The following is a 12932-nucleotide window of genomic DNA, read 5'->3' on the forward strand; positions in this document are numbered from 1 at the left end:
GCAGATAGGACACTATGTACAATCTGCTCAGCTCCTCCTGCTCTATAACATGCTGCCTGCAGATAGGACACTATGTACAGACTGCTCAGCTCCTGCTTCTCTATAACATGCTGCCTGCAGATAGGACACTATGTACAGACTGCTCAGCTCCTGCTTCTCTATAACATGCTGCCTGCAGATAGGACACTATGTACAATCTGCTCAGCTCCTCCTGCTCTATAACATGCTGCCTGCAGATAGGACACTATGTACATTCTGCTCAGCTCCTCCTGCTCTATAACATGCTGTCTGCAGATAGGACACTATGTACAATCTGCTCAGCTCATCCTGCTCTATAACATACTGCTGCAGATAGGACACTATGTACAACCTGCTCAGTTCCTTCTGCTCTGTAACATGCTGCTTGCAGATAGGGCACTATATACAATCTGCTCAGCTCCTTCTGCTCTATAAGATGATGGCAGTAGATACAATGCATTTCTAAAACAACAAAGTGTACTTTTCATATTCCTTTCCTCTAAAGCCCATTTCTGGGGGTCCCAAAGGCCAGGCCCCTACTAATCAGAGCTCCTATGGGCAGGTAAGGATCTGCTTACTTGGTCAAATCCTTTTAGCAAATATAGAAAGACATTAATAAAACATGAATCATAATTTCTTGGGTTTCTTGGGAACATCTTATCCAGCAGTGAGCCGTGTGATATCCCACTCTGTGAGGTCATTGTCCGGATTATGTGTAACAGGATAACACTGGACAAATACTTCACAACAATACAAGTGTCGCAATAAGCAGAACGAGAATATTCTACCTGTATATAACAATATATCAGCACAGAGTGAACCCGCAGCATAATATACACTCGTCTAATGTCCCGTGGATGGACCTTTACTACATTCTGCCCCCATTTAGCCTCCTGGGGCTGGTTGGAGAGAGCGGCTGACCTCTCCCGTGCCACCAAGCTCTGGGTCACCCCTTAAAGAGCAATATCACCCATTCATTACTTGCTCAGCTATTCTATGTATCAATACATTGCTGCCATCTACTGTCGCGAGAGAGTGTGTGTACAAGTATTTCCTTCTGTGCTGCTCTTAAAGGGGTTGTCCCATCGTAATAATCTCTGTCAGCTCCATAGAGATGAACGGGTGAGCATGCGCATGCGCAAAGATCTTTTCCAGTCATCTTGGGGTCCGATGGAGGTACATCGGACCCCATTCTCGTAATCAGTAGGTGTCCCTTCACTGACCCCCACTGTGGGTAGGGTCTAACTTGCTAAGATAGGTCAACCCCTTTAAAGAGTTAATACTTGGTTATAAATGTGAAATGTAACTTCCCTGGGACAGGAGCTCCGAGTCTCAATCTAGCGATTACTATGAGAGAGCACACTGATTGCTGCCATGCTGATGCAGCAGAGCCCACTCAACCCATTGGAGATACTTGACAGCGAAGCGGACCACTGGTCCGGGCCGAGGTTCCTGCTAGCCAAGGACTTTTTCTCCTGCTCAAGGCAATCTACAGCTCAGTTATCTCCATGAGGGAAGGAGCCTCTAACCAGCCTGTTACCTGCTACAGCAGCTCATCTCCTAATAAAAGAACCATGAGGTTTTCAAGATCTCTGCTTGCTGTGTGAGTTCCTGAGCTGAGGGAGCAGGGGGAGGGGGAGACAGTGTAACAGTGTGTAATGCCAGATCAGGCTCATTAGCATTTTAAAAGTTGCCTCAGGGTAGGGGTGAAACCCTCCGCCTCTGAGACGCAGTCGGCCCAGCACTTTGTAGCAGGTAGGTCTAAGGAGGGCGTCTGGGTCCACAATCGGACCAAGGGCCAAGTTCGTTCTTTTGACAGACAGCGGGGCTTCAGCTTTGCATCGAAGGACTTTACCGGTCGGGATATATTTATTTTCACAACCTTAAAGCTGGGGAGTGGATCGAATTCAGCCTTCAAGAAGGACCCAGAGGACCCTGGGCTGCCGGTGTTATCCGGATTCTAGACCCCAAAAAAGACACCTACGAGGAGGACTCCTGGCTGCACCTTCCAGCTGCTCCAAAGCCTGCAGTGCCACAAGCAGAGACCCACGTGAGTGCCCCGTCCACCGTCTTCGTAAGTACCAGCCCTATTGCCATCCATAGACCAGGCCTGGTCGAAGGAAACACCCCGACGGACTCTCTAACAACAAGTGTTACCAGCGAGGGGCCACCCTCCAGCAACTCCCTTCCAGTGGAGTGATGACCCGGCCCCGGAAGAACTGGAAGATGTAGAGGGAGTCATGGCGCTGCCGCAGGTGCCCATCTATCTGTTCTTGGACCTGACTATGGTCATGGGTCTTGCTGATCAACCGGCTAGAGAGGCTGATGACCTGGAGTCCTGAGTCCCAGGAGATCAGCTACATCATCAAGGAACCTACAGTTCCCGAAGTCACCACCGGGTGTCCCTAGCCGGCAGCAGCCCTAACAATAGATGCAGAACTGGCTTCTTCTCACCCCGACTCCGACAGTGAGTAACTCCCTGATGGGCTGAAGCCCTTATCAGGATGTATATAGTGTACTGCTTTTGATTTTTGTATCCTTCGTACAAAATTATTTCTCCTACTTTTTCCTTCACCAAGGACTGTGCCCAGAGGAAGGACTCTATCTACTTGAGCTCCCTGAGAGACTTATAGGCAGAAGGAAAAAGTCTATCTATTGCACTTCATGCCTTCCATTACAGGAAGGAGACAATTTGTTGTGCATAGAGATTGCCTTCGCTTTCAGGTTAAAAGAACTTTTCAATAATGCTGCTATACATTCTGTGCCTTTTCTTTTTTCAGGAAATGGACATTGCTATCTGCTACTAAAAGTAGCCATCCTGTTTACTGTAACATTATGTAACGTTCCAAGCACTGTACCCATTGGGCTGTTTAAGCCAATGTGAATATGTTTGCACAACTATAGTAACGAAACTATTATATGTTAGTTTCCACATAACATTTTTTATAGGCTTTGCAACCAGGAGGAAAAGACTGTGTCGGACCATCTTTGTATTTGTGAAATCCTGACCGCAGGCTTACGCCTAAAATCAGAGCTCTATACATGTGTGGCCTCTGTAAACCGTGGGTCTTTAGGGGACCGGGGGTGTCTAAGCAGTGACACCTACACGTCCCACACTAAGGTAAGACCGTCAGACGACAGGTGTACTGGGTATAACATGTACTGCATGTACCATATATGTTTATAATTATGCCACCTAGGTGACGTGTCTTCGGACAAATTTCAGGCCTTGGTGCAAGGAGTGGATTACAGGACATGACGCCACAACTTTCCATAGCAAACAGTTGGTTTATGTGCGTTACCTACCAACTCTATGGTCCTCATTCATGTATTTAGTCCGACAGCAACCCAAGGACTGCGGGCAGTTTGTCTCCCCTACATTGCACAGGAGCTGTTAGGGGGATTGATCACCTCTCTAGGAAGGTTCTAGAACCTGAGTACTGTGTAATTGCAGCTGTAGATACTGCCTGGCAAGGCAACAGTTAATTGGTGTATGTAATTAGCCAATGACATGTCTGTTATGTCAGCTGGAATGTAATTGGAGAGGTGCGAGCATAAAAACCCCTGCTGGGTGAGAGCACATGGTCAGAGTGAGAGACTCCATCTTGACTTCAGATTCTTCAGATGCAGAATGAGAGTGAGGAGCAGCACACCTTCAGTGCTGCCTCCGCTATTAATCCCAGGAACTTCCAGTGCTTCAGGCCTACTGCCTGACACCAAGGGGGAGTCTGGAGACTCAAGCCCAGAACTGCAGCTTCCACTACTTGGACACAGTTCTCCCTGAACCAGCCCAACCTGCATCTACTATCAGGCTGGTGCACCTTTCCTGTGGACCACTCTCCATGATCACTCCAGCAACCAGAGTCTGCTGTTTAACCGTTTTTGGGCCGTTGCCTGCTGTTCAATAAAGAACTGTGAGTTGATTTGCACAACGTTGCCTCCAACTGATCCCTGGATACGGCTGTTACCACCACGGGCTTCCCCATCCATTACACAGAGACTCATCCTATAGACACTCAGGGATTGCCCCAGGCAGAACCAGTACGTAAGCCTCTCCCTTCATATGTCTTGCACACACCACCTGCTAGAGACCTGCCAGGCTGTAGGACAGCCCTCCAGTCCCCATACCAAGCACCGTTACATGAGCGCATCCGAGGCTGAAATCGCCAGCCACTCCGGTATTCTGGGCTCCGGCTGCCTTCAGGTCCCAAAAAAAGGCTAGGCCCCGGTGGGGATGTTGCAGATGATATATAGATAGGAAAGATAGATAGTGACAGAGATATTTAATGTATACACGCGGTAGCAGCCAAGGCGAGGTGCAGAATCGTGAGGCAGAACCGCGGTCGGGGACAGGCAGGAGGTCAAGACAGGCAGCAAAGGATCAATGTCAAAAGACTAAGCAGTAGGTCAGGGCAGGCAGCGGAGAAGCGAGGTCAGGAACAGAACCGAGGTCACAACGGGAAATCAAGACTAGTGTACAGGGCATAGAAGCACAAAGATCCAGCAGGAGACACAGGAAGGGGACTGACATTTAACAGAAGGGGCAGCCGGCCAGCACCAATTGTCGGCACGCTGGCCCTTTAAATCTCCGGTGCCGGCGCGTGCCCTAGGAGACATGCGAGTCGGGGCACCGGAGTCACCGCTGGAATGCGGCAAGGTAAGACAGAACATGGAGAGATACATGAAAGGAGTTCGGGATGTGCATAGCGGGAGGAAGGTGGAGCTTATACGCCACAGGATTAATGGACCCACTTTGTAACTGGGGATCTTCAACAGGACATACTTGGAGAGAGAAGATTGGAGGAGGCCTGCGTTTCTTGTCGGCCTGGGTCTTGGTTCGAGCAGACTCCTGTAGCAAGGAGAGTCGAGTCTGCTCCCAAATAGACTTGAACTTGGACCAACTCTTCCACAGCTGGAACATCCAAGGGCACAGAAAGAGGAAGAGGAGGGTGAAGGGGCTGTCCATATACAATGAAGAAGGGAGCAGAGGCGGCAGATTCAGAGTCCAAGGAGTTGTAGGAGAACTCTGCCCATGGCAACAGAGTGGACCAGTCGTCCTGATGGGCAGATACAAAATGACTGAGATAACAGCCCAGAGTCTGATTAACTCTCTCTATGTGTCCATTGGTCTGCGGATGGTACGCAGAGGAGAAATCCAGTTTCACTTGAAGTTGACTACACAGGGATCGTCAGAACTTGGAAACAAACTGAACCCCACAGTTTGAAACGAGGTGCTGAGGGGGCAGTGGGTAGCAGTTTTTCACTGTGACTTTATTGAGATCGCGGTAATCGATGCACGGATAGAGGGAACCATCCTTCTTGGCCACAAAGGAGAATCCAGCCCCGGCAGAAGAAGAAGATATGCATATAAAGCCTTTCTGCAGGTTCTCTTTCACATAGGCCACTGGACCCTGTGGAGGAGACATGCCCGGCATCAAGTCTATTGGGCAGTCATGGGGTCGGTGTGGAGGCAAAGTATCTGCTTGCTTTTCTGATAAGAGATCAGCAAAGTCTTTGTATGAAGCTGGGAGACCCTCCAGAGGCTTGGTGGACACAGAAGAGACCGTGATGGACACAGGATGAGGAACCTCCAAACAGTGAGAACCTCCCCCGTCTGTCAGTTGAGTATGGGTGCATGGTGCCGCAACCAGAGAAGACCCAACAGGATAGAAGATGTGGACCAGGGTAGCACATAAAAAGACAGTCTCTCCTTGTGCAATGCCCGACTTGAAGAAATAGAGACTCGGACCGGAGAGGATTTGGCCACTGACGGAGAAGATGACTAGAGGCATCTCGAGACGGACCACAGGGAGATGCTGCTGGGAGACCAGGGCAGCATCCACAATGTTTCTTGCAGAGCTGTAATCCAAGAAGGCAGAAGTCTAGAACTAGCTACCTGTCCCAGAGCTGAGCAGAACAGGAATATTCAAACGTGGAGAAGCTTTGCTCTCACCTGGGGATGCTTCTCCCAAGAACTCTAGGTCTATGCGTTTCCCGGACGCTGTGGACGGACATGACAAGTCTCAAGAAAGTGCTCCGGGCTGGCACAATAGAGGCAGAGGTTCTCCTGTCTTCATCTGGAATGCTCTTGAGTAGTCAGATGAGGTCTATCCACCTGTATTGGTTCCTCTGCAACTGACATGGAAGGTGGCTGACATGGTCTTTGGAAGACAGGAGCCAGGTGGGGCAAATGTTGAGTCCTGACGTTGTCCTGCGGTTGTTCAGGACGCTGCTCTTCAGAGCAAGCAGTAAACTGGAAGTCAATCTGAGTAGCCAGAGAGATGAGACCACCCAGCATAGAGGGCAGGTCATGTGCAGACAGTGCATCTTTATTCTGTCCGGATAGTCCTTTTCTAAGGGTAGCAACCAAGGCGCTTCATTCCAGGCTAGCTCAGAGGCTGGGGTACGGAACTGGACTGCATAGTCACCGACCGACAAGTCCCCTTAACGCAAGTTCAGTAGGGCAGTTTCAGCAGCTGGTTCCTCAAATACGGACCGGAATTCAGCGAGGAACGTGGTGAGAGTAGCTGTGACCAGATCATTCCTGTACCAGAGGGAAGCAGCCCTGAAAGAAGGCTGATCATGAAAGCCACTTTAGCCCGTTCTGTGGCGAACTGTTAGTGCAGCAGTTGACAACACAGCCGTAGTAACGGGAGGTACAGTAGATACTGGACGCTGGTGCTGGGTAGACAACAACTGCTGCAACATGGCGGTGACTCGTCCAAGTTACACTGATGTGGTGTGTAAACCATCACTGTATCCCAAATATTTGGGTAAACACCAGGATTCAGGTACTATTTTGTTGCAACTAGACTGGTGTCAATAAACCACTGTGGTACTATTTATCAATATAAAACACGAATTTATTGATATACATTAAAACATATTTAAAAACACACACCCCATGTGTGTAAGCAATCTCCACTCGCTATAATAAAGCGCAGTGTCCTCCCATCAATTGTCACCAAAATTCATGTGATATGTAAACATGGACTGCATAAGTGCCAAACGAATGTAAACAATGTTGTACAAATAGCAACAGCAAATGCTCCCTAATGGGATATAATAAATCCACAATAAAGAAGATCAGTATGCATATCACCAGATGAGTCCATGTGCTTGATGGAGGTAAAGGCCCCACGCGTATCGCTGTTCCGTCACAGCTTCCTCAGGGGATATCGTATATCACAAACAATGCTGACTTTATACTTAGTTCAACGAGGTCTGGCGTCTGGCGTCACTTCCCCGGGTGGGCCCGCCCCCAGCCGGCCCGCCCCCACGCATGCGCGGTGCCCCCGCACCTCCACCTCCATAGCAGAGACACCGCGCACGCGCAGAGGACAGCCCCGCCCAGGCCACGCCCCCCCGGGAGATGAAGAGGCGGGGAAGAGACGAGGGATCACCCGCCTCCTATGTAAGTGACTTGTTGAGGGTCCAGTCGGACGCGTTCACTCCTTTCCTTGTCTTGATGAATTCTATAATGGGCTCATCCCATGTATCTTTCCAGTCTTGGTCGTATAGTATTTTTTTCCCTTTTTTTTTCCCCTTTTGTTTCTCTTCTCTTGGTTCATCTTCCTGCGTGCAAACGCCGGGCTTAGAATCTTTGCTGAATATCAACACATCTGGACATATGTTTGGTGCAGGTAGTCACTCCTCTCTCCAATTTGTATACATGACAGGGTACATCTAGAAAGTATATTCCTTAATGAAAAAAAGGGGAAAAAGGATAAATTTCCAACATTTGCTCGTATGAGCATGAATGTGTCTGTAAAATCTAGTGTCCAATCGTCCAAGTTACACCCGAGCCCGGGAAGGACTTGCAGAATGGACTTGCAGCGGTGTGGTACCACCAGTTTGCTCCACAGGCATGACTTTGTACTAAGCGGCATCCAAGGTAAGGTTCAGAGTCGACAGGCCGGGAACAGGCAGGAGGTCGAGACAGCACAAGATCAACGTCAAAGGCTAAGCAGTAGGTCAGGGCAGGCAGCGGTGAAGCAATGTCAGGAACAAAACCGAGGTCACAACGGGAAATCAAGACTAGCGCACAGGGCATGGAACACAGCTTTCTCTGAGGCATAGAAGCACAAAGCAGGAAACACAGGAAGGGGCCGGACATTCAACAGAAAGGCCAGCTGGCAAGTGGCAATTATCGGTGCGCTGGCCCTAGGAGGTAGGGACACATGCGCCAGGCTGCCGTAGCCACCGCTGGAACACAGCAAGGTAAGACAGCGGGGGTCCTGGGGAGCGGAGAGGGGCACGGATGCGCCTGCACGCGTGACAATATAATTGTGTTCCCTTACATCCCTTCCTCATCCTTCCCTTCCTTAGTTGAACTTGATGGACATGTGCATGATGGACCGTATTATCTATGTAACGGAATGTGTTAAAAACAACGGATACTTTTTGTAAGTTAAACAGACGCTATTGATGGACCTGTCCAGACATCTGTTTAACTAACAAACTGTTCTTTCCAAAAACAGAAACAACCAAATATAAGTCTAAACGCAGATGTGAACCATCTCTTCCCAGACTACACCAGTGATATAATACTGTACACTGATACTGTACCACTGTAATAACCTGCATAATAACACCACCATAACCTGCTGCAGAGATGCATTAGTGGTAGCAGAGTATAGCGGTATAGTATAGATAGTAGTACATGCCCGGTGGTCTAGGGTGGCTTAGTGGTCAGTTGTAATTGTTGATACATTTTATCAGTTATCCCTACGTAATAGGACAGGGAAACTTCGGGGCACTTAGAGCTCTCTCATTATTGTCCCTCCCATTGAATTACTCAGAGTATCAAATATTAACTTCCTCCTCTGCCCCATGATCTCCGCTGGAGAGAGAGCGCATTATCAGGTGTCTGTTCTCAGCTCTCCATGGGCATCAAACAAAGGAGATAAGCGGCAATCCCAGGTGACAGCTGGGAGACGGGGAAGACGTAGGAATTTATTGACGTAAAATAAAACCACCCGGTGTGAGTAATGGGGAGAGTCTTGTCCTGGTGTTTGCTGAAGTTTTGTATTTTGTTTCCATCATGAATTAGGTGATAGTTCAATGGAGTCTTCTATAAGATGAGATGAGGCATAGTTGGAAAATACAACTGGGTAAGATCAGTGTGGGACTAGGGTGTTTTTGGACCCACTAAATTCAAATGATTAAAATTGTCTTGGCTCACTCAATTATTGGTGTTGGCCATCTCGTATAACTCATCTCAGGATTTCTTTACCGTGCTGCGGGCCTCAGACAGAAAAGGAAGAGGAAGCTGATTGGTGTAATAACTTCTGCATTGACTGGATGATGGACTTCACTGTGTATAACTATATGTGAGAAATGTGTGTATATGAGTGTGGAAATAAATGTATATAATCTTTATTCAATACATATAAGTATGTTGAAGTGCATGCATGTGTCTGCATGTATGAATGCCCATACGTGTTTGTGTGTATGTGCGTGCATGTGTCTGCATGTATGTGTGTACATATCTGTCTAGTGGATGTGTCAGCATATGTGTCTACGTGTATGTGTCTGCATGTGTCTTCTGTGCATGAGGTTCTGCAGCAGCTAAGATGTGTATTATGAGGTTCTGCAGCAGCTGAGATGTGTATTATGAGGTTCTGCAGCAGCTGACATGTGTATTATGAGGTTCTGCAGCAGCTGAGGAGCATAGTATGAGGTTCTGTGACAGTTTTCAACATAACATTGGGGGACTTTTTATGAATTCAATTCAATTTTTTTTTCTCCAGCCTCCTCCATTCCCAAGGAATCAGTATGGACAGTTTTGGCACTCGGCATGCTAATTAAGATCAAAAGACTGGGCGATCAAAAGACTCAACAGTCAAGTGGGCGGTCCTAGATTTGTTCTGCCCTCCAAAATTAATGCCACTGATATTTTGGGAATGGTGCAGTTTAGAGAAAATTTCCAACAATGCTGGAATCCATGGAACGCTACCGATTAAAGGATGTAGGGAGCTGGAGGTGGTGGAAACAGATGACACTGTCATTTGGTCAACAACTTACCCAATATATATTCAGGAAACAATCTGATAACCTGGAATAGTTCTGCACACAATGTTCTATTCTCTCCATTACACTTATATATTATGTAGAAAATATTCTATATCATTATTCCAGCTTTTATAACTTTTCCATCTACTTGAAAGAATGAGTTTTATTCCCTAGAGTTCTTCCATTGCACTTAAAATGTAATATACATGAGCCGCCGAATACCATGAAGTATTGGGAAGTGATTATAGAATTTATCCTATTAAACTTAGTTGACCCCAATGTGAATCCTGTAACGCGACCTCCTACATTTACTCCTGCAGGTACTTAACTTTATGGAAAATAGACCGTTGGCATCAGAAACTGTAATTTTGGACAAAGCTTTATAGGGTACATTTACTTACCCGGTCCTGTCGCGATTCACTAAGATCCTGCGCCCGATATCCTGCATGTGTCGCTTCCCCGCTCAGGTCCCCGGAGTTCACCTTCTTCTTCCCGGTGCATGTAAGTGCATTGTCTTGCGACACAATTTTAACGTTAAATCCCGCGCTCAGTCCGAATGCGACGGATCGTCCGATGACCCGCCCCCCGATTTCTGTCGCATGAAAGCAGCACCGCCGCGCCACAATCCGATCATGTGCAACACAATCCCTTTCTAAATAGTTGTCACAGCCACGCAAATCCCAAAAATTTCCACAATCCGACGATCCGTGCGATCCGATGTGCCCCTATATGTCACGTTCTTCCAAAGGGATTTAGTTAACAGCTACATAGCGCTAATCTAAATGAGGGGCAGTCCAAATGGGGCAAGGGTCTTCTGTGATGGAGGGGTATTAAGCCTGGTTGGGGAACAGATTCAGTCATAGATGGAATTTTCTTTCTAGTACCTACAATGCCTCAGTAATTAATCTTTCTACTGTCAGATGGGTGGAGCCAGGCTCCCCCGCTCCAGTTCAGGACTGCCCATCTGACAATAAAGAGTCTAATTAACATATTTGGTACTGAAATTATGCTCCTGCCTAGTCCTGAGCTGGGGCAGACAATATGGCTCCACCCCTCTGACAGTTTAGAACTGAAAATAATTACATTGGGGGAGATTTATCAGAAGTGTCTGAGAGCAGTACTGTTCTATTTGCCCATGACATCCAATCAGAGCTCAACTTTCATTTTCCCACAGCAGTTTATAAAATGAAAGCTGAGCTCTGATTGGTTTCCATGGGCAACTGGAACGTTTTTACCTCAGACACTTCTGATAAATCTCACAAATTGATTATGCGTGAATGGTGAGGACTAAAGAGAAAATTCCAACTACTTCAGATTCAGCGGAGCAATACATATAAAATGATACAATGGGGGTCATTTATCTTTATTTTTCTTACAGTTTTTTGTCTTTTTTGAGACATTGCAATTTTTGCACCATTTGTTTTTCATCAGTGAGACACATTTATCTTCTATTCCAGGTGTGCTAAATGTCACAAATGACATTTATCATTTCAAATTGTCTAAAATTTGCGTCATTTTTTAGCGCAAAAAAATCCAGACGAAACCATACTTATGGAAAACTTAAAAAATGAGGCAGGTTTATCAAGCTGACTAAAAGTAAGAATGTTCTTAGCTGCATACGACAACCAATTACAGCTCAGCTTTCATTTTACCGGTGCTCAGGAATATTTTAAAGCTAAGCTGTAATTGGTTGCCACGGCTAACTAAGAACATTCTTACTTTTAGACAGCATGATAAATCTGCCCCAAAGACGACTTCTTTGGTCATTTATCAATCTGACTTTTTCCTTGTGTTAAATAGATTTTTTTCAGATTTCTTTTTGAGACATTTGCTAAAAACGTCTAAATAATGTTGCACAAATGTCGGAAGTCACTTCTTTCTCCTTTTTCTCCTTTTTTTTTTTTTTCATTCTTTTCTTTTTTTTTGATAAATTGCCAAAGAAGTAGACTGAAAAAAGAGGTTCCTCTTTAACCCCTTACCGACCCGCGCCGTACTATTACGGCACGGGTCGGGTGCGGGTACATGGAGAGGGCTCACGGGCTGCATATTACAGCAAAGACTTACTGGTAAGTGTTAACCCGTCGATCGCTGCCGACAAAGCTGCCGCCGGCTTAAAAAAGATGGTGGTGTCGCCATCTTGGTGATAATCGTCGCTCCCCGTGAAGTCATCAGGGAGTGGAGATCGGTCACCATGACAGCCTTGGGTCTTCCATACTGTAGTATGGCTTTATATGGTAGGATCAATCAAACAACCTAGGGTCAAAGTACCCTAGGGGGTCTGAAAAACAGTAAAAGTAAAAATAAAAAAAGTTTTTTAAAAAATTATAATAAAAAAACAAAAAATTCAAATCACCCCCCTTTCCCTAGAACTAATATATATATATATATATATATATATATATAAATAAACAGTAAAAATCATATACACATTAGGTATCTCCGCATCCGAAAATGCCCGATTAAAATATATTAACTTTTTTTCACTGCGTTTAACCCCGTAACAGAAAATAGCGCCCAAAGTCTAAAATGCCACTTTTTTGCCATAATATAAAAGAATTTGATAAAAAGTGATCAAAAGGTCATAAAGTCCTAAAAAATGATAGCATTGGAAAAGTCATCAAAAGTCATAAAAAATGACACCGCCCACAGCTCCGTACACCAAAGTATGAAAAAATTATTAGCGCCAAATATAAAATTTATACAGGAGGTTCTCAATTTTGTAAATGTATGAAAACATTATAAAACCTATACAAATTTGTTACCCCCGTGATTGCACCGACCCAAAGAACAAATTAGACCTGTCATTTGGAGCGCACAGTGAAAGACGTAAAATCCAAGCCCACAAGAAAACGGCGCAAATGCGTTTTTTCACCATTTTCATTGCATTTGGATTTTTTTTC

The 12932-nt window shown here is 46.1% G+C and overlaps 1 protein-coding gene across 1 annotated transcript in view; it reads right to left on the reverse strand.

The window, feature by feature from the left end:
* FER1L6 (fer-1 like family member 6) overlaps nucleotides 1–12932 on the reverse strand; it is a 119930-nt gene that overhangs the window by 104367 nt on the left and 2631 nt on the right. The window lies entirely within an intron of this gene.

The sequence above is a fragment of the Engystomops pustulosus genome, chromosome 5, assembly GCF_040894005.1.
Source record: "Engystomops pustulosus chromosome 5, aEngPut4.maternal, whole genome shotgun sequence".
In the NCBI taxonomy this organism is placed as follows: domain Eukaryota; kingdom Metazoa; phylum Chordata; class Amphibia; order Anura; family Leptodactylidae; genus Engystomops; species Engystomops pustulosus.